Below are 22,596 nucleotides of genomic sequence, written 5' to 3'. Positions count from 1 at the left end.
GTACCCTCCCCTCCAGTCTGGGTGGCATGCGGTTAGCTGAGGGTCTCAGCTGTCCTTTAAGATGAAGTCACTTTTGAGCACTCGTGGTTGCGGAGGCAAAATGTGAAACAAAAGTGCGACCCTGGAGGCTGAGAAACTAGAAGGGAAATGACACAAGCACTAAATTCTTCTTCATTTCTTTTTAAATTCAGATGTTTGCAAACCAGGTTCCTGGTTCCCTGGGGCTGGCCTGATGATGTTTGAATGCTCAGGAGTGACCAGACCATGATGGCATGCCAGGGGCATTCTCAGAGGAAAGAAGGTGGTGCTCCTACAAACTGGATATCCCCTACAATGTCCAGAAATCACTGTGGCATCAGGCCTTGGACTCTAATGCCACTTGGAAGCAAGTGGTTAAAAATAAACCTGTTGAAGTGCACAGGGCTTTGGAAAGATCTCTTTAAATGAATAAAAGTGAAAGGGCCCCCCACCGCTGTGGGAGGAGGAAACCCTCCTGGTTCAGGTGGAGTTCCCCTCCTGCACACCACAGTCATTGGCGCAGGATGGCGTCCGCCTACGAACAGGAAGCCCTTTGTACTTTCATGGTGTGTGGGGGGCTGGGGATGTCCTCTCAATGGAAAGAAAACGGATCCCCACGCGCAGCCCTCGCACGTGCCCCTTTCATCCGCCCCCACGCTGGCGGGGGTGTCTGGAGAAGCACCGAGCTCTGGCATGGGCCCTGCCTGGGGTAAGCCTCTGCAGGGCCATGGGAAAGGCTGGCTTCAGCCTTTGGGAAGATGCTCTTGCGAATGCTCCTCCTGCCTCGCATCTCTTGTGGGTGGGAAAAGGTTAAAGCCGTTCCTTTTGGCAGGAGGCCTAAAGGAGAGCGTTCCAGGGCTGTGCACTCGCTGCTCTGAGGTCTATGAAGAGATGCACACAGAAAGAGGGGAAGGGGGATGGGAGATGGTGACAGAGAGGAGGGAAGGAGGGAGAAAAGAAGCAAGGAGCAGGCATTGGAGTGAGGAGCCAGGCAGAGACAGGGACTGAGGAAAGGCAGAGGTGGTGGCAGAGGGAAAGGAGAGAGGAAAGAGGGAGAGATCTGCACCGAGAAGGAGAGATGGAGTTTGTTCTGTGTGGCTAGCAGGGACAGCATGGGCCTGATACTGTCTCATGAGCCAGCAGTGTTACCCGCTTCCCTTCTCATGTGATGCCCCACTGGGAGGATTTCTCTGATTTTCCCATTTCTATGCCAAGAGGAAACCAGCTCTTTGCACGCTCCCAGCTGGGGTCACTAACAAACAGGAGAAGGAACCACATCTCGTTGCCGAGCTTGGAGCCCTGCAATTCTGGCCAAATGAACTAAGCACAGAGGTCTGCCACTGATTCCCTGTCCAACCTTGGGCAAATCACTTCCCTTCTCTGTGCCCCCATCTCACCATCAATCAAATGGGGATAAAAACACTGACTCACCTTTGGGTCCATGGATGGGAAGAGCTGTAGATGGGTCTGGAGTCATGATGATTGCAGCTCACTTGCACCACTGACTTCACTAAAGCTGCACCGGTGTCATAGAGACAATTTTAGCCCCTCTGTTTCATGAGCAAGGCCCACAGAGGAGCAGATGGAGGAGGAGCAGAAAGGTGAGGGGAGAAAGAAGGAAGCAGCCAAAGGTTTGAAGACAGAGAAGATGGACCCAGAGAGAAAGCGACTGGCTCTGCCTGTCACACCAGTGGTGACTCCCACATAGGGACTTTGCATAGGCTTTGTTATGGACGGAGGGAAAGGCAGAGAGATGGAGAAGGAAATAAAAAGGAAGAGAAGGCAGTGGCTATGGATGAGGTGAGCAATAGATTCCCAATAAAACTAAGGCCTATGGCTGTATGTGCACCCATTCTATCCCATTTATACCCCCGGTGCGAATGCCCAGAGCAACGGGGTGAGGCCCCAACTATCTGATTCCCTTTCTCTTCCCCATGAAACATAGGGCACATCTACACATTGCCCTATGGTGATATTGTTACTGAGCTATACTTTAGTACTCCTTTTGGAAGTCCTAAAGCATGGTGCAGTAACCACCTGCACTGCACCATATGCACGGTGCATGGTTATTGCTAGCAGCTACTTCTCCGTAGTGGTGCACTATAAGGGGGGAGCGCACTACTATGGCAAAATAGCTGGTGGTCACGTGTAGACATGTGTAGCATCATGCGTAGACACAACCATAGGTATGTACTGCAGTCTGCTGCCCCAAGTAACCCAGTGGAGCCCATGGGTGTTGTTTAGGGCCAAGGACTGCAAGGCAGAGGATGCCAACGAGGTGCATTCAAGCAATGGTCTTTCAATACAGGCAGTGAGGGCTGCTCTTTAATAACAAGAGAGACAAGGTCACATTTGAAACAACTGGTGGGGGCAAAACATGTACAAGAGCTATTACTAATTAGTATTGTGTTAGAAGTGTCAGGCTTAGTTGTCGTTTGTTGTATGAACACATAACACACAACCTACCCCTGCCCTAAGGGATTTACAATAGAAGTTGTCCTCTGACTTCTTTATCAGGCCAATTTTCCACTGCATTTTTCCTTGTTTTGGCAACTCAGAATTTGTTTCCTTGTGCTGGACTGGCAGCAGGAAGCTCCTCCTTGTCACTGGGTGCAATACGGTTGCATTTTTTCTGCGGGAAAGAGAGTTCATCCATTCAGATAACAACAGCAAAGTTACTACCCCTCTGCTAGCACTCCATGATCCTGGAAAGACATTTAGGGCCAAGTACAACAGCCAAGCAAGTACTACACAAGCAGGTGGGTCCAGAGTCCTAGGCAACACCTCTTACAAACAATGCCATGGCATCATTAATGGCTGGGCAAGCTCCAGCGCCTCTGAGCTGGGAGGAAGCGGCGTGGAGACAGACAGAGCTGAGCCGTTTGGCAGCATCACCCCTTCCCCTCCCATCAACAGGCGACCCTCAGGATCTCGGGCCGATTTCTGGTCTCTCATTGGATTCCACCTGGAGATGCGTCCAAGGAAGGCTTTGCTGTGGGATGCAATCTCCGCGCGTGGCAGGGGGAAGCACTTGGCATTTGTCCTGTGCCACCTAGTGGGTGAATGTTGTTACTCTTTGCAAGGGCCAGAGAACTTCACCACCCCTGGTTGTCTGCTTCAAATTGTTGTGTGTGAAATAGGGGGGTAGGAGGGTGCGGAAGAAGTGGAGGGGACAGCCCTTAGAGAAGGAAGTGTGCATAGCCCCATATAATAGAGCCTGCCGCGGGAAAATTGTATTCCACTGGGACATGAAAGGGTTGCAGACAGACGTGCCAGTTCATTCCCAAGTGGTGTCTCCAAAGCCCAGCCTGGCCTAGGACCAGGCTGTCTCAGGGACTGACTCCCGATCGTCTCAGTTCCAAGCAGCAGAAGTGCTTTGCCAGGGAGCGGTGTCTAATGGGTAGGGAAGAGGTCCAGGGCTAAGGGCCACTGGGTGCCGTTCCCAGCTCTGAAGCTGACCTGTTGCATGATTGCTTCATGCCTCAGTTCCCCCATCTGTGAAATGGGGTTGTTAACACCATGAGAGAAGATGGCAAGGCTTTTAGTGAGTGCTGGAGATGGGCAGAGTGGGGCGCTCTCCTTGGACCTCCCCAGCCGTTCAACTCCAAGGGTGAATGTTCACTCAGGACCAATGCCTGCTCTCAGCACACCAGCACCACTCCAGAGCGGACGCAAGCGGAGTGGGCGTGCATGGACACTGGTGTAGCCCTGCTCTTCCTGGTCAAAATGATGCAGGTGCTGAAAAAAACGCTCTGAAAAGCTGGAGGAGAATTTGGGGGAGCTGGGCTTTCCCTCTGGGCCGTGGGATCTGGACACAGCCTGGAATCCCTTTAGGAAAAGTGCTGAGCTGGGCTGGGATTGTACCTCCAGCGCCGTGGGGAAGAGCAGCCTTTGTGCATGTCCCACGGGGAGAGCTGCCTGTTCCTCTGCTGCGTGCTCAATTTCACAGCCATTTGCCTTTCCTTATTAGAAAGCAAGGATTTCACTGCAGGGCAACACTCAAGCAGAGTCAATTCAGCGCACAACCAGGATGGTTTCTGAATGAAACAGCAAACAACATGAATCCATAAAGCAAACCCCGCCATGGTCTCTTGGCACGGGGCTGCTACAAGGGCTGGCCCAGTTCCTAGCCCCCTGGGGTGTGATGGCAGTGGATTTCCAGAGTCCGGACCTGGCACTGCAAGCAGAGACACAAACAACAACCCCCTCCCGGAGTATCTGCCTTTACTCTAGGCCTCCCAAACTTCAAAGCCAGAGCCAGCTGCTTTGCAACCTGTTGGACACACCCTCCCCTCAACAGACCCAGGACAGGTCCAGGCAGTTCATTTCCCTGTCTTACAGGTCGAAGGGAGCATCATGAGACTGGAGACAGGTGGCAACAATGGGCCCAGGCGCCAGTGCAAATAGGGAGCACAAAGGGAATCTGGTTCCTGATTAGGACCCAGAGGCACAACTGTAATGATCATAATGCTGCACCCACTAAGGAGTTGCCCAATACCCAGCTGCAGAGCGTGGCACCAGCTGGACTGGAGCTCTAGCTGAAGAATGGTTTTGCTTCTCTCTCCGTGGTGTAAGGTAGTTTCCCCATCTCTTCTATGTGTCCCAGGGCTCCCCTTCTCCCACAGCTTCCCCTAACCATCTTGTCCCCAGTCTCCTAGCTTGCTGGCCTCCTAAATGTATGGTGGGCGTGGAACATAGATTGCTGCTTCCTGGAGCAGAGGTCCTCCCACAGCCACATCCCTCTGCTAAGTCACCCCTGAGCTGGGTCTCCAGCCCTCCAGCTCAGTGGACTCCTTGGGTCTGATTTGCCTTGGTGGTCAAGCTCAGCTCCGATGCCAGTTTGCAGGGAGCTCCAATTGTGGACAGGACCCTTAGTCCAAACACAGAATCATAGAAAGTGAGGGCTGGAAGGGACCTCAGTCCCTGCTAGTCCAATCCCCTGCTCAAAGCAGGACCATCCCCAACTAGATCATCCCAGCCAAAGTTTTGTCTAGCCAAGTCTTAAAAACCTCCAAGGATGGAGAGTCCACAACCTCTCTGTGTAGTTTGGTCCCAGTGCTTTACTACCCTCCTAGTGAGAAGGTTTTTCCTAATATCTAACCTCAACTTCCCTTGCTGCAGCTTGAGCCCATTGCTCCTTGCTCTGTCATCTGCCACCACTGCAAACAGCCCAGCTCCATCCTCTTTTGAACCTTGCTTCAGGCAGCTGAAGGCTGCTCTTAAATCCCCCCATAGTCGTCTCTTCTATACACTAAATAAGCCCAGTTTCCTCAGTCTCTCTTCACAAGTCCCCAACCATTTTCATTGCCCTCCACTGGACTCTCTCTAATTTGTCTACATCCTTTCTGTATAGGGTTGGGGGGGCAAACAGGATACAGTACTCCAGATGTGGCCTCACCAGTACCCAATAGATGGGAATAATCCTCTAAAACAGCGGTTCCCAAACTCCGACAGATTGCGCACCACCAATTTAAAACAATACAACCTTAAGTACCACCAGCACATTTTTGTCATACCAAGTAATGATAATACATCTGTTAACGCGCACCACTGACAGGTTGTCCACTGCTGGTACGCATACCACAGATTGGGACCCCGCTGCTCTAAAAACACGGTGGTGACCATTTGTGTGCAGTGTCCAGGACACCTGTTGGACCGGGTTGAGGGAGACGGAGCAGGAAGGAGTTGCAGAGGGTTTTCAGCTGGCTGAACTCCTGCTGAACTGATCGTGTTAGTGCCGCTGGGACTTTGCATCGTTAATGTGTGCTGGCTCTGAGGGCCTAGGGTAGGCGAGATATTCACTGTCGACATCCAAACAAATGCATTAATATATAAGCAGCCTCAGTGGCTAAACCCTGGGAAGGGTCAGCTGGACATGGAGCTGGAGCAGGGCAGAGACCTGGTCTGGGGATGGCAGGGGGTTTCTCAGATGCCACCTGCTCCCCCCAGGTCAGGCTGGGAATATGGTGCGCGTGGCTCTTTCTGGGGCACTCTGGTACTTCCCTGCTCCTGCCAGGCTCGGGGAGCACAGAGGATGCTGAGCATGGTGCTTGAGAAAAGTGCTGCCTACCAGACTGGGATGGCAGACCTCTGGCCCTGCCACAGACGTGTTAGGTGACCTTGGGCAAATCACTTCCTGGCTGTGTGCCTCAGTTTTCCCTATTAGTAAAATGGGATTATTGATACTGATCCTCTTTTGTAAAGTGCCATCAGCTCTCCTCATGAACCATCCTATGTGAGGGTGAGCAGCAGCTGAAGGCATCACAATGTTTCGCCAGCTCTAGGCCACTGTTATGCCAATGTCTCCCAACTTCCTGCTGTTCTTGGGCCTGGAGATAATCTCTCCAGAAGCTACCATGTTGGCAGTGTATTCACCCACCTTCCCTGGAGCTGCACATGTGGCCAATCTATCCCACCCTGCGCCTGTTCCCTCTGATCCCGGAGTCCCCAGGGTCTTGGGGAGCTTAGCAGCATGCTTTGTTTCCACACCAGGGGGAGAGGAGAGGGGAGGCTACCTGGCTCTGTGGGACCTACCTGGGGATTTCCCTTCTTTACCCAGTTTTCTTCCCTTATTAGGTTTCATTACATTCTGTTGAGTTTCAGCATCATTCTAGGACTAATAGAAACCATCGTGGAGTGAGGTGACTGTCTCCTCGGGGATTGGTTTTTACATGTTAGCTACAGTCATGGGAGCAAGAAACCGCTGAAGTCTTCCCTAATCTGTCCCCTTGTAGCAGCACAGAAGCAGATGCTCGAGCAAGCATACCAAGGACATTTTCCAGTCTTAAATGTCCCGAGTTCTTCTATCGCTTCCTTTGGGAGCCAGTTCCAGGGGCTGACTGAGCTCCATTGCAGCTTGGTATTCAGCTGTAACTTCCCTTAATGACGTTCCAATCCTCCCCCGGCAGGAGACCAGATATACATACATCCCCTCCACACTCCCTCTGGACCCCTAAATATTTCATCTTTGTTTGGTATTCATGCCCCTCCAGTGTTTGCAGCCCCTGAGGTCAGGGCACAGTTGGGGTATTTTTTCAAAATGTCAACATTGGTAATGCCACCAGAGGAAATTTGGGCATTTCTTTGATACACTTCCCCTTTTGGTTTCAATTAAAAAAAATAACAATGTCAAATTTCTGGAGGAAAGAAATGGGGAAATATTTTATAGAAGAGCTTTGATTAAATTCCTCTTCTCCCTTTCTGCGTCACTGGTGAACTCTAGCTGATGCATCCTTCAGTCTTCAGCCCCTACATAATTTCTGTTATTATTTCTTAATGCATTGCACCAACGACACTTTTCTGGTCACCACCTCCCAATCTTTAATACATTTCTTTCCCCAGATATCCTGTAAACTAGCAAAGTGCTTTTATCCTTGAAATCCAGATAGCAAAGCAAGGCACAAAGAACCAATGAGTCAGATCCAATATCGTCTATTAAGTATCTACATGGACTTCAGCAGGCACCTATGTGTGGCTCTATCCCACCTTGTTCAAGTCCCTGAAAATCCACGAATGCATCTATTTTGGTGACAAGGTTCCTTGGGTGAATTTGATATCTTTTATTAGACCGACCCAAATGGTTGGAGAATAGTTATTAAGCAAGCTTTCGGGTTCAAAAACCCTTCGTCAGGCTAAGGAAGCTTCAGTAGTTGGTGTGTGCTCTTGGTGACACACTGTCATTGCACACTTAAGACTGAGTCACCAAAAATAGCGAGGAGGAGGAGGTATAGAGAAGCTGGCCCTACATGATTTGCTCAGGGTCATACAGAAACTGCAGGGAACATGAACCCAGGTCCCATGCTCGGGTGGGTCTTCATTCCACAACCGTTTTCTCCTGCTTCTACTTTTATCACATCTTGGTAACAAAGTGACTGGACTGGCACGCACTGGCAGTATCCCAAGGGTGGCCTCCTAGAAAACGAACAGAGAAGGCCTGGACGAGATCTCTGGGTGAGCATTTCTGCTGTCCCTTGTCATGGCTGGCACGTGTCTAGTTTCTTGTGCTCTCTCACACCAAGTCACAGACCCCTGGGTTTCCTCCTCCGGTGAGCTAGGTTGCTTTTCCCTGGCTGTTTTCCCAAACTGATTTTTTTTTTCTTACTTTTTATGCTTCTAATCTCTTGAGGTCCCTTGCTTTTCTTTCTCCGTCCACTCCTTATTCCCAGCCCACCCAGGACTGGTCTGATCTGGGAACTCCACTACCCTCGTGCCCACCGCCCTCTTCTGCAGAGTTCATTGATATCATGAATTCACAGAAGGATTACTGTAGCCCCAAGAGCACCCAACTCAGAGCAGGGGCCCCTCTATGATGGCTGGCATTAAGAAGACACACAAGTAAAGACCATTCCCACCCACAACATCTTCCAGTCTAAAGCAACCAGACAGACAAAGGAAATATCATCATTGACCTTTGACAAATGGGGAACTGAGACACAGGGAGGTTAACACATTTACTCGAGGGTGCACGAGGGGACTGCAGAAGTGCCAGAAACTGAACCCAGATTTTTATAGCCCAGCTCAGGGCCTTACCAACGAGCCCCAGGTCCAGCATGGGTTTTCATGACTGAGTGGACATTTCTGCCCTGCTGGACACACAGTTACTCCTAGTGGTCCCTGAGCCCTTCCAACTGAAGCCAATTTTTGGAGACTTTTTTTCAAATATTTGAACAAAATCGATTCTCCGTATGTCACCCCCTCTTCTGCAGCCCTGCCCAGAGCATTGCACTGCCTGTGTCTGGTAAAATCTGCTCTTAGCAGGTCTGTGCTGCCTGGTGTCCTCTTTTCCTGAAGGGCCGAGCAGTAGCAGTTCCCTTTGGCTTTACGCAGCCTACCTGGCATGTGATAGCTGAAGGGTTATTCTGCCTTCGAGAGCAAACTCCATCCTTTTAGTAGGGCGTCCCATACTGGATGGAAATGCCCATCTCTTCCCTCTTTTCCTGCTTCTGGAGAACTGTAAGCTAATTCACAGCAAATGGCAGGAAAGACTTATCCCCAAACCACTATGGCTGGCACCGGACAGTTGGCCTGGTGTTGTATGCAGTGGGAGAGGATGAGCAGAGGGACACGCTGCCCTGTATACGTTCTCCCAACACTGAATAACATGGCAGAGACAAGGGAAGGATTTGCACACCCATTTTACCATGGGGCTGGCACAGGGAGGTTCTAGCTCAAACCTCCAAGTACCTTGTGCTTAAATCAGGACTGGACTTTTCCAGAAGTTCGGCTCCCTTTTAGGCACATAAACACAGGATGGACTTGCAGGAGCTCAGCTCCCAACATGCAGGGCTTTGAAAATTGGTCCATGCAGGGCTTTGAAAATCAGTCCATTCATTTAGGAGTCCAAGCCAGAGCCAAGCACCTTTGGAAATCTGAATACAGATTGGACTTACAGACTTGCAGACTTGCAGGAGCTCAGCCCCCGACATGCGGGGCTTTGAAAATTGGTCCATTCATTTAGGAGTCCAAGCCAGAGCCAAGCACCTTTGGAAATCTGGTCTCAAATGACTGCATTTCACTGCATTTCCTGGTACAACAGGAGACCGTGGCTGGGGTGCTGGGTGCAGAGGCAAAAAGGACACATCAGCCCTGCCCTGATAATTCTCTCTTGCTTTGTTGCTCCCACGCAAATTAGGACTCAACCAGCATATAAGGACCAGGAAACATCCCAGGAACCCTTCCCTGATGGATCTATATATTGCTCCTTCATTCATGCCTCTTCCTTCAAGCCCCCTACCCTTCACTCCTTGCTGTGGCCAGGCCTGCCCCAGTGTCTTGGCTCGGTCTGGTGATCAGCAGCTCCCAGGTGACTTAACATTAGATCCTTCAGGCCTCAAAACATTGCAGAAGCAGCGTGACAGGCGCGGAGGATTGGAGAGAGCAAACAGCAGAGCTGTGCGTGACAGCAAAAGACGGTGGCAGGTTCAGCCGGGGCTGGGGGGGTGAGCTGTGGTTAGCCCCAAATGGAAAGTCCTTCTCCGAGGTTCACAATGGGGAGCGCTGGGAGGCAGCCCTCGACCTGCTGCAGGTGGCATCCCCGCGACTCCTCCCTGCCAGCCTGCGGCCCGGCACCTCTTTCGCTTCTCTGTCAAGCAGAGCACGGTGCGTGGGTGGGGGAGCTAACCGCACCGTGCCGTGGTTATAATTAGACACTGGCAACCCCGAGAATTCACGTCACTTCAGCTGAAAGGAAAGGAGAAGCAGAAGAAGCCGTGCAAAGGGCTGGCGGGGAACTCTGTTTCCCTCCCCTCCTCCGCATTTTCCCTTTAGGGGGGGAGGGCGAGAGCGACAACTCTGTGCTTCAGTGGCCTGGGAAGACAAGGAGGCCGTGCAGCAGACAAACAGCCCAGGGAGGGGTTGTGGGCAAGCCCAGCATCCTAATACTCAGAACTTGGGAGGGGCACACCTGCCTGATGGTTAGAGCCGGAGCTGGGTGCAAGGAGCCCTGGCTCTTTTGCAGGCTGCAGGAGGAAGTGGGGCCTAGCTGTTAGAGCAGGTGAGTTGGAAATAAGGGCTCTCTTTAGGCATTTGCTTCATGTCCTTGGACCTCGGTATCCCCAGCTGGCAAACGGAGGAGAAAGCGTAACAGGTCTGAGACACTCAGGTGGGCACTGCTGTAGAGCAAAAACCCAGCACAGGGTATGATTACCCAGGTTTAGACTGGGTCAACCATTCCCTGTGTGCCTACCAGTGTGCTGAACACAGACTGGTGAGCAATGCCCCTGTCCACACTGGCAGGCTGCTACGGGCACCAGGCAGCAGCTGCCACGGGGAAGCCACCAGACCGTGGAGGCCCCCACTCCCCACCCTGTACCCTCTGCCTCCCCATCTCACCCTGCGGCTTTTGCCAGGTCTGCTTCATCAGCTGGGCTGGCAGGGCACAAGGTGCAGCCTGGGTAGGCACCAGCTGAAGGGGCTGCGGGAGTCGGGTAGAGACATGGGCATGTCTGCAGATGCCTTCTGCACTCAGTAAAAGTGGCGTCACTGGGTGTGGTGTGGGAACGAGAGAAAAGAGAAAATCGCTTTGACACCACAGGGGAACATTTGATGAAGAGCAGCAAGTGCCCAGGGTCAAGGAACAGGAAAAAGATCGTTGGGGTTTTACCAGCTCAGGTTCAATCCCAAGCCCCATTACAGGCAGAGTTGGCTGATAGCTCCCCAATGAACTTCCTGCTAGTCCTAATGCAGGGATGTCTTGCCCCCAACAGAGCATCATTTCCCCTTTCCCCACAAAGTCTCTAGTTCAGGAATGCATTTGGCTTTTGAATTTCTTTGTGCTGACAGTGACACAACTGTTGCACGCAGCGGGTGCTTTCATTGCAGAGCCAACACCACACCCTTGGCTTGGACCTTTTGTGTTTCCCAGCGGTTGTCTCCACGCTCACTGCAAACAGACCTGCGCTTTGTCATGTATTTACCATTCGTGTCTGGGTGGTGTATTTTCGCCGGGACCATTTCAGTGTCTTCCTTCCATGTCAGCACCGCTCTAGCACAAAGCAGCTCTGGCTGGCCCAGCAAACTGCCCCTGCAAAGTCCATTTATCACAATAACCTGGCGCTCACCTGGCTATTGCTCGTACCACAAATAATTCAGCCTCTCATTATTCTTGTTAGCTGCTCAGACTCACATGACTTGGCTCTATAAGTAAGTTTGCAAAATAATGAGCAGTAGTCTCACCTGGCAGCAGGTTTGCTGTCAAAAAGGTGCTGTTTCTGTGCAATATTTTACATGCATTCTTGACCTTTCTGATGAGTTGCAGTCCTAGTCGTACTCCCACTGGAATGTACTGGATCTCATGCACTTCTGGGCCTGCCACATGCCATCCCCTCTGGTTTCTCTGCAACACTGCTGACCTGAATATAAAACCTGGATGTGCCACAGCTGTGACCTGCAGCTCCATTACAGGTTTTTATTCACACTGGGACCTGCATGGCTTTATTTGGCCAGAGTCTGCAGTTTTCATCTGATGCCATGCTAAAAAACAAAAAAGGGCTTGATGAACAGGAATGAAGGAAAAGATTTCCCTTCTCTTCCTGAAGGTAGTCACAAGAGATGGGTCAGGGGTCAAAGGTTAATGCTAGAGCTCGTTGGAAATTGGTCTTCCCTGCAAAACCCCCCAAACAATTTTAATCAGAAACTGTCAACTTTTCCTCGACAAACTGGAAACCATATGTTTGGTTTGTTTGTCAGAAGCTGGGAACTGGCTTTTCGTTTCTGCTGAAAATGAAAAATAATGGTGGTCAAAAACCGACAAGACATCATGATGAACAATCTGAAATGTTCAAGGAAAGCCCAGGTTCCTCCAAAAATCTTGTTTTGTTAACATTTTCATTTTTTTTGGCAGAAAAGAAAATTAGGCATGGAATCAGCACGTGGCCTAGTTCATACCCGCGTGCTAAGAAGGGCAGTCACGGACTCCAATGGCTTTTTATACCTATGTATTGTACAAGGCACTGGTCTGACCTGAGCTGTAAGAGCTCCTCTTCACTTGCAGAGCCAGCTTGGGCTCTTACTTGAATATGTTCAAATGCAAAACCCTCTGGGCTGGGTGCTGTGCTTCTCTACCCCAGAGCCAGCTGGCCCAGCCACAGGTACGAGATAAAGCCAAGAGCTGCTTCCTCTCAGACTGTTAAGCTGCTTGCTTTGGAGAATGACTGAATCACTCAAAGGCTGCAAGTGCTCCCCTTGCCTTGCCGTAATTCCTCCTCTGTGCTGGGATGGACACAGTTTTCTCCCGTAGTTCCCCAGGAGAGAACCACAGAGCAGCTCAGCCTTGCAGCAGCGCAAGGAACCACGGGATGTGAATCCTAGAGACACGTACAGGGGGTATGGATGCAGCTTTGCAACCAGGTCCATCTGGGCACGTTTCGCTCTGTGGCCTGCTCCACAGTGATGTCTTCCCTATTGAAAAGGCACATATTGACACGTGTTATTTATTGCACTGTAAAAATTAAGAGAAACCCTTGATTTGGCAGAGAGGACAAGAGCCCAGGAGACATTCTGAAATGGGGACCGACAGGGAGCTGCAAACACTGCTTTGATGCAATGGTTTTTACACAGTGCAAGTGTTCCTCGTTCCCAGTCTAGTGCTGCATCTACAGGCAGCCCTGCCTCCCTCGTGCCTCTGCACCATCTCCTAGGCCATATTCTGCAGGAAGTGGCCCCGTGGAGCAGAGCAATGCACTTTTCTGCTCTCCACTGAGAACGACAGGCTTGTGCGGCAAAGGGAACATTTCCTAAGTCCCAAACAGCTTGATTTGGGGCAGTCAACAGGTTGGAAGGGGAGTCGCTGAAGAATCCCACCCTGGTGACAGGCATGCACGGGGGCATTTATACCCAGCAGAAGAAGGGAGAGAGACCCAATCTGCCCATGTGTATGCGTGTGGTGTGCTCCATGGAGTGGCCACCTGGGCAGGGGGGGACTATACCTGGATTTCCGTTCCCACCTGTACTGGACTCTGGGTGTGAGCCTGTCCTCAGGCAGAGGAAGCTTTTGGGGCAAGATAAGGGTCTGGGAAGTGCAACGAAGACGCGCTATGCTACAGCCTTCAAACCAGCCCCCGCTGTGCCATTCTCAGGGCTGTTGAAGCACAGCTTCCTCCTCAGCAGCAAAGAGAAGCCAGGGAGCTGCAGTGAGATGCAAGTGCGGTGGGGTGGGCTGGGGGGAGGGCACAGGAAGCCGGATTAACGGCAGGCACTCATGAAATCTAGGGCAGTCCCATCTGTCAAGCGTCGCCAGTTTGAATCAGGCTGCGGGTGTCTCTACCCCATCCCTCATCCATCTCTCGCGTTATCCAGAAATCCGAGTGGCCTGCTCTCCACTCGTCACCCAGGGGTCCCTCTCTTTAGCTTTCTCGCTAGCACTATTAGGGATATGCAGTGAGGGCTTGGCTGCTGGGCTCGCTTTTTGTGGGGAGACATGGACCGATGGGTGCTTTAGGGAGTTCTTATGCAGCCTTCCTTAAGCCTCACGTGTCTATTGTTTGTGCTCACTCCCCCCGCCCCTTACACACTCGCTGCTGGACACTCAGAGCTCCCTGGACACAGCAGTTTTGCCGGTGTTTGCAATTTTCCCATGATGCCTCATCTAATGATGCTTCACCCCCCTTAAACCCAAGTGAGATCCCACATGAGACTCTCAGCTTGCATGAAGAAACAAGAATTTCTAGATTTCCTAGTGGCAGAGAAAAAGTACAAATCCATGATCTGGGCATGTCCCCGAGAGTCAGAAACCACAGAACAAATGAGAAAAGCCATAAGTGAGCTTAGTTATTTTTTAAACTTGCATGCTGTTCAGCCAAATTAATGATTTAGGCTGGGACTGACTTGTGATTTTTGAACTTTTGGTGTCAGCAGCTTGGGGACGATCACCATCCTCTAGCTTCTGTCCTGCTCGGTAAGAGAAATGGCTGAGTTGTTTCAAAGAGTTTATGTTTGGGGCGCATGTGTGTGTGTGTGTGTGTGTGTGTGTGTGTGCCTGTAAGCTTGCTTAATAATTGTCTTCCAACTATTTAAATTGGTCTAATAAAAGATATCAGATTCACCCAAAGAACCTTGTCTGCCTCTGTCCTTAGACCAACACGGCTACAACCTCCACCCTTGTGTGTCTGTGAAGCAAAGAGCAGTGTGACCTTCATGGCATAAGAAGGGTTTCCTGAGGGCAAGTCACCGAGCTGGCAGCTGCGCTGAGGTCTGAACACGGGATGCTCTGCGGTTCCTTCTCTCTGGTGGCAGTGAGTTCCATAGTCTAGTTCCAGTTCCCATGACCATTGTGTCTCCTGGCTGGCCTTAGCTGTACACAGTGTCATTGTCCTTGTGATGTGTAGCTCTCATAAAAGTCCACAATCATGGTAGTTTGGACTGGTCCCTTGGAGACCTTTGAATATCAGAATGGAGACCTGCACTAGACTCTGCGCTCACTGGGGAGCACCGCACACCAGAGCACTGGGGTGATGACAATGATGTCGCGTAGCACTACAAAGAGGAGCTGCTGGGCTCTGTGCCACGTGGAGCTCTTTCGGGGTGGATGGCTTCATTTCTAGACAGAAAGATGTGCTAGATCCTGTATGGTAGAGGCATGAGTAAGTCACAGGCAGCCTGTAAAGGGGTTGGAGCGCTTGCCACATAAGTAAGTCGCAGAGCTCATGTAAGAGAGGTTAGAATGCTGACCACATAAATCCTGTCAATGAGCCTAGCAGGCTAACCACTTAGGTAAGGCGTTGAGATAATCTAAGAAACTCTAGAGGGCTGACCACATAAATAAAATCCATTAGAGCGGCTAGAGTGCTGACCATAGAGCAACTTGAAGGATGGGTAGAGCACCAACCACCCTCAAGATGCTCTAGGACAGCGGTTCTCAATCTTTTTTGTACCAGGACCCATTAATAAACATCCATGCCCAGTCCCAACCCAGTGCCCCTCACTCCCAACCCCCTGACCTCCCCCCCACCCAGGGTTTGGGATAAGGGGTGGGTGTATGGGGCATGGGGGGACCCCAAGCAGCCCCTTGCAGGCTGGATCTCTTCCAGGCTGCAAGGGGAAAGCCACGGTTTCCCCAAGTTTTTTCTCCTTTAAAGGAAGAATCTGTTTTTAAAGTTTGTTGATCCACTTTTCAAGTTTGTCTGCCATCCTTTCACCTATTCTTGTGACCCACTTTGGGGTTTGACCCACAGGCTGAGAAATGCTGCTGGAGGAGAGGCTACAGCATGCTTGAACCATAGAGAAGCCATGCGAAGGGCTAGGATGCTGACCACATGAATAAGCCCGAGAGGGCTGCAGTATGGACCACAAACCATGAGAGAGGCCAGAGCACTGACCCTTTAGCTAGGGCAGTTACGGTGGAAAGCCAAAAATGGAAATGAGCAAAAAGCGGCTCTGACATCTGGCCATTTAAATCTTACCTGCTTGAAGTGTTCATGGTTTTTCTGTGCAAAATGTGTGCGCGCGTCTGAAAAAAAGGAGGGGGGGAAGGGCATTTTTCAGCAGATTCACATACTCCCAGCACCTGGTGACCTTGGTTTAGCTTCACAGCCACCAGACGTCTTATCTCCACATCGCATTTAGCTCTGAGCACAAAACCATTTTGGCTTCCCCCCACATTCGCTGGCTTGGGGACCGACAACATGGTGTTACTTCACCAGACAAGTTAATTTGTTCGCCTTCCTCTTGCCATAATGCATGAAGTACAGCCTGCTTCCACGTCTCGTTGTTTTAAACTTCCAGTGTATTTCAAGGGTTAATTCAGGTGTCTTCCCCCCATCTCTGTTTTTCATTTCCTAAATTAGACACCCAGCTTCCTAGGAAGGAATAAAGGGAAGGGGAGAGCAGGAACAGTTACGCACTATCTTCTCTTTATTTCCATGATTGGTGAAGGAAGAAATGGGCTGTGGATTTGTGCAGGAGCCAAGAAGAAGGGAAACAAAAAGAGCAGCCATACATTCAGCTATTAGTCACATCTCGTCTCCCAGACTTAGCATTTTCCTCACACCTGCTTTCAAGGTTGCAGTGTCTGAGGGCACCATAAAAACCCTTTGATTTTCTGGAGCTGCGGGCTTTCCTTCTGCTTTGGGCAATACCCATGTGATCTGGCATGTTTTAAATGGCTGCGCTCCTGCCAAAAGAGCTGGTGGGCACTGTGGCTTGGCTGGCTCAGAGCAGCAGTTTGCTGCCGGGGGTGGAGGAGTGCGGGACACGATGGATAGTCGGGGCTTTGCTTCACAAGCAGGAGAACGGAGGCAGTCCCGGAGGGAAGCTCTGGGAGGGGATGGGGAATTCATTCAGGCATGAGGTCTTCTTTCTGCCCTTCCAACCTGCACAATAAAAGCCTGGCCCAAGGCGTGGGCTCAGCTGATGATCCTGAACACGGGGACCCAACTGCAATGGGAACCCTTCGCACGTCTGCCAGCGAGTGCTCTCGTGGTTCTTCGATGCGAATGATGATTCACAGAACCCCATCCTGCACTGTCTGGTCTTTGTTTTACAAAGGGGGGAAACTGAGGCACAGAGAGGGGATATGACTTGCTTAGCTGCAGAATGGGCACTAGAGCCCAGTAGTCCTGGCTGCTACCTTCTCCTCCCAGTGCCTCCCAGGGATTGGGAGAGTCGCTTTACTGAACAGTTAGTTTTCTGCAGGCACGTGTTGGGCTTTCGAGACCAGCCTGGCATGGAGGGGGCAAATATCTTTACCGCTGTGCACCTCCCTACCCCCTCAGACCTGCTGCCTCTGCTGCTGCTGCTGCCTCTGCGGTTTCTCTTACCTGCTCCAGGAGGCCAGGCGCCTGTTTGACGAGCGAGATGCAGCAGGCAGGATGTCACCTCAAACCTCAGAGAGGAGCGGTCGCCAGGGGAGGGGGAGGATTTGCAAGTCACTGTATGTAAACACGGGCGCTCCTCTCCCAACCGTCCGCTTCCGCCGCCGCACAACTGTATGCACACCTCGGCCTCACCTCGCACCGAGCGTCCGGGGGCAAGTTGGCTCTTGCCAGCTGCTCTGCTCCTCCTGCTAGATCTTGCCACCGGCCCCTTGCAGAGATCTGATGGGCTCCCACACAGGGCTCATCCTCATCCGAGGATGTTGCTTGGGGCTGAGCTGCCTTGCATGGCATGAGAGCCCCTGGGGAGTCACGCCAGCAGTGGGAAACACTGGGAAACTGGGAAAACCATCTGCTCTTGCTTGCGCGCGCGTGAGTGTCATGAAGAAGTCCAGGTGCTGCTGCAATATCTAACGTAAAATAGGGCCCTCACCAACACCCAAACGCTGACCCCGTTCTGGGCACATCCCACCTGCCAGACTCCCTGCCCTCCCTGTGAGGGTCAGCAAGGAAAAGACTGCGCCCCAGACTAGGCAGCCCTTCTAGTTTTGCCAGGATAGGTCTTCTCCACCCTGCTGACCAGGTCTCAGCGGGTGTCCACTGATCAGCCAGAGAGCCACTGCCTGCTGGCCTTCCCCTTGTGTCTGATCTGCCATCTCTGGGATTTTAGGACGTGGCTTTAGAGAACCACTTGGGAGGCATTGCTATGAAGAAGGAGGCTGCCCCTTAGGTCTGGAGCAGAAGTCTGGTGCCATTCCCATCCCGCGTGCCTCTCAGGGTCCTTGAAAGAGAGTCTCCCTGCCTGGGGCTGTCCCTTCTTCTGTTGGCCCCTGCTCCTGCTGCTCAAGGAGTTCCCATCTTCCCACCTGAAGATGTCTGAAGAAAAATCTCTGGCTCCTTAATCCCCTGGCAGCATGCCACTTCATGCCCAGCCCCGGCTGGCTTGAGGGGCATGAAGTCCTGGCTCAGATAACACAGATTTACCATCCACCAGGCTGTGCCAAAACCTCTCTGGGATCCTGACGAAGGAAAGGTGCTTTGTGCCTATAGTAAGGGCCAGGGGAACCCACAGCCCTGGGCTCTGCTTTCAGCTCTCAGCAGGACTGTGGGCAGGCCACTCCCCAGTGCTGTGCCTCCATTTCCCCACCTGCAGTAGCTGGCTTGGTTCTCACTTGCTGCTCTCCAGCAGCCTGCCCCCCTGCTCACTGCCTCATTAATCCTCAAAACAGCTCTTTACAGCAGACAATACCCCGGCTTAAATTTGGGGAAACGGAGGCCCAGACCACATGCCTGGTGTCATGGATAAAGTCAATGGCAGGGGTGGGATCAGAATCTGAGAGAGCTGCATTGTCGGTAGGCTTCTCCGTGGCACTTATCACCTGATACTAATCCTTTGAACGCTGCTGTGAGATCAGGAAACTGAGGCACACAGAGGTTGGGAGACTCACCCAGCCAGTGTGTGGGACAGGGCCCAGTGCTCTTAAGTCTCAGTTTAATGCCGCCATCAGCTGCCTCTCCACCATCTCCCCTTTTTGATCTCACAAAATATGGTCTAGGGTTACCGTTGTTGATCAAATGCTGATCCTCGGGGGGGGTGAAAAATTCAGTGACAAATAGCAGGCTCTTGATTACAAGCACCCAAGGCTGTCCTAAGTCTGAACAGGGTCGGCCAGGGGCCAGCGTTCACCAAATGTCCATTGGCTTGCACCACTGATGCAGCAGGGACTCTCACCACTTGGCCAGTGAAGACACCGAGTGCTGAGGGCTGGTTTCCTCTGGTTTCTACATGATCATCACCTGCAGCCGGTTAGCAGCAATGATGCGAGTTGGGGTGGAAATGACCTGGGGCAAGAAGGGAGCACCTGAAGGGTGGCCCAACACATGGCTTCTGAAGGACCCCTGTATGGACTACGGGAGGGTAGGAATTTTGCTCCACTAAAACAAGGAGCAGGAAGACTGTTTCCTGACAGTTTGAGGCACTGTCAGCAGCAGACTGCAAGGGATCCCGTGATTAGCTTGCAACCCGCCAACCTCGACTCCCCGGAGCCTCGTCTGGGACTGGAGCGATGTACTTGGCTCGGAAACAATGTGACAAATGAAATAACTTTCAAGACCCGGCTGCATCCTCATTTTGAATAGCAGAGGGGTAGGGGGGAAGTGGGCGGTGGAAGCCCAGCCCCGCAGCCACATATGGTGCTTTGCAGTGCCCGCCGTTGCCAGGTTCCTGTGTGCGGGCGATCCGCTGCAGGGCACTGGCATGAGGCACCTACACTGTGGCTTCACAGCTGCTAAGCAGCAATTGGAAAGTTGCTTGTTTTGTGTGGCATGTGCCCAAGTTGTGCATGCACTCACACACGCGAGGCACGCAGCCATCCCCACACGCTCAAATATACACACCCCATTGGCAAACCAGCACTCTCCCATGTAGCCTATGGCCACATCCCACCGCTGACACAAATGCATTTCATCCCTGCACACACACTCAACAGCCCCGACAAATGCACCTGCGTGCTTCCCAATACGTAGCCATCACAGCAAGTGCACACACTACACCGTGCGAACGTCACTCTTGCTGGCAGTGCATGGACCTTTGGCTTTGCCTGCCCTGGCTGGTCCCTTGTGAGGGTAAGAGTCTACTACAGCTGCTGGTGTTACTCCTTTAGCTCACGGAGTAGGTGAGGTGTGAGGCTAAATGCACAGGAGACTGGGAAGTACCCAAGTGCTACAGTAATGGGTCTCACTGAGGACTTTGCATGCTAGCTCTATTTCCTCTGTCCCACCAACATCTTGGCTGAAGTCTGTGGATGCTTCTGTATAGCAGTATCCCAGGGCAGCAGCTCTACAGTCCCCATGTGGTGGATCTCTGGGCAGGGCCTGGCTGCCGGGCAGTGGATGGGTACTGGGATCCCTGGGGCCCTGGCTCATTCCTCTGGGCTCATCTTTCTGGGCTCTTTCAGGACCTGACCTGAGCTCCCAGGGGTGACAGGGAGGACAGCAGGGTGCACCGACTCTCTGTGCTCTGTGCTTCATGGCCCTGAGAGCCTGGCAGGGCAAGGGGCAAGGTTTGCCTGTCACTCTCTGCCCATGCCCATGGTACTTCAGAGAGATCAAGCCAGGGCACCATAGGGACCAAGCGCCCATGAGCTGCCCGAACACTGGCTGCCTGAGCACTGGTGGGCTCCGGATCTGTCCTCAGCTGTCAGCAGCCGTGGGTGAGGTATTGTCTTGCTCTGGGCCCCACTCTTCCCATGCTTGCTTTGGTGCTAGGCAGGATCTGAATTGCACTTTGACTCTCACAAAAGAAAATGGGCTGCCCATCACAATGCACTAATAGAATCGGAGACACCCCCAGGTTATGATTTTCAAATCTTGCAGGGGGGCTCCCCCACACCCCAGCTCCCCTGTAATTCAAACCCTGGGGCTAGGGAAGGGGAGGGGGCTGGTCTCCCATCACTTGCCAGGGCAGAGCTGGTGGCTTCCTACCCAGGGCTGCCTGCCACCTCATTGCAGCCCCATTGCATCTTGTCTGTTGTTTCCTTTGGGTGTGTGGTGGGGGACTTTCTTGAGATACAGGAGGTGCAGACACATGCTGCTCCCCATCTCGGCATTCCCAACCACAGCAGCTTCCACTGGTGGCTTAATGTGGGTGAGGGCGGGGAGGGGAAGAAGAGCAGAAGGGAGGGGAGTCCCACCGATACCCCAGCCCGCTCCCACCCCTGGCACATCCAGCCTTGCCCAAGCTGGTAAGGGCAGAGCAGGGGACTGGGAGACTCTTCACCATCAGCCCTGAAAGTGTGAACTTTGTGGCTTAAAAAAACAAAAGAAAACAAAACAAGCGGGGCTCGGAGCAGCAGCTGTTCCTGTTTGCCCTTCTCCTTTCCTGCTTTTTTTCTTCTTCTTCTTCTATCGCCTCGACCACAGAGACGCTAAGATGGAGCTGGCTCCCCTCCCCTTTCGACTCATAACCAGCCCCTCTTGTGCAGAAGCACCACAACCAACCACCTCCACCGCAATGGTGACAGTGACAGCTGCAGGGTGCCCTCCCTCTCCCCCCCAGCACCCACTCCTCCCTGCTCAGGCCCCCCCAAGCTGCGATCCTCTGCAGCCCCCGGAGCCGGGGTTCCTCGCGGCCCCGCAAAGCTCCTCCTGACATTTGAAAAATGCCAGGCTCAGACAGGAGACGGCAGCTGCAGGGTGGCACCGGGCCAACTATTTCATTTTGGGTGGGTTTCAGTTTGTTTTCCGCCGCGGATGGATCCATGAATGAAAGGAGAAGCCTGGGCGCCGGCTGTTGGAGGTCATGTCTCTGCTGACGCTGTCGAGGGTCCAACGGGCCCAGGCTGCAGGGGCCTGCTCCCCCCTCGGCAGAGCAAGGCAGGAACTGAGTCATCGCTGCAGCGGGCGTTTCCATGGGTGGGATCAATGTGGCTGCGAGACCACGGTACCCACAATGCTTAGGCGACCTGGATGGCTCTAGGCAGGGTCGGGAGAGAGGAAGCACCCCTCGCTGCTGGGTTCAAATCCAACAGGAGCCATGTTTTTTCAATGTAAAAATCATCGAAGAGCAGTTGGGCTGGAAAGGACCTCCAGAGTTCATCTAGTCCAACCCCCCGCCAGAGACAGGATCATCCCTATTCAAACCACCCTATACCAATGCATTGTCTAACGTCCTAATAACACTACACAGTCAACCCTGACACAACCACAGGGCAGGCATAACACACTCACCTGCCGCAGGTAAGGCAGGGGCACGGTGGTGGCCAATGGCTCACTCCTGCAAGGCGTGTTAAAATACTCTGGAGAGATACAGGGACATGTCAGCAGTGAGGGCTTAAGAGTGGCTTTGAGGATCAGCCAGTTTGAGATGAGCTAACCCAGCGTGAGTAACACAAGGGGGTCATGCAGCTCCGTAGGCCCAATGCATTGCATTGCCCAGGGCTCCTGGCAGCTCTCCATCCCTTCCCTGCTCTGGGTGGCCCCCTCAGACCCCTCTTCTCCAGGGACACACAGCAACCCCCCCATTTTCCAAGACCAATGTGTGCCTCTCCTCCCTGCCAGAGCCTCCCATTCCCCCATGCTAGCCACATTGTGCAGCCCTATTTCTTCCCCTCATGCCCTGAGTCTGTGCCCCTGCTTTTCCCATACCAGGTCCCACATGCTCCCTCTCTATACCGGGGCCACAGATGCCACCTCTTCCCCTTCCCCCTGCTATTGTCACCTGTCTAGGAAGGAAGTCCCCCAGGGTGTCCAGGACATGCTATTTTCCTTGAAC

At 52.5% G+C, this 22,596-nt stretch overlaps 1 long non-coding RNA gene across 2 annotated transcripts; it reads left to right on the top strand.

Moving 5' to 3' along the window:
* The first annotated feature begins 14,315 nt into the window (after window positions 1-14,315).
* LOC109283709 (uncharacterized) lies at window positions 14,316-15,928 on the top strand. Of its 2 annotated transcripts, none has more exons than XR_009457930.1 (3): window positions 14,316-14,410; window positions 14,589-14,704; window positions 15,687-15,928. It is a non-coding gene; the product is annotated as an uncharacterized LOC109283709 (long non-coding RNA). The 2 variants fall into 2 exon arrangements; XR_002090979.2 differs by having other exon boundaries at window positions 14,589-14,747.
* The last annotated feature ends 6,668 nt before the right edge of the window (window positions 15,929-22,596 follow it).

This window comes from Alligator mississippiensis, chromosome 16 (genome assembly GCF_030867095.1).
Source record: "Alligator mississippiensis isolate rAllMis1 chromosome 16, rAllMis1, whole genome shotgun sequence".
In the NCBI taxonomy this organism is placed as follows: domain Eukaryota; kingdom Metazoa; phylum Chordata; order Crocodylia; family Alligatoridae; genus Alligator; species Alligator mississippiensis.
Note: the sequence above shows the minus strand (reverse complement) of the source record. Positions and strands in the feature narration are given on the sequence as shown.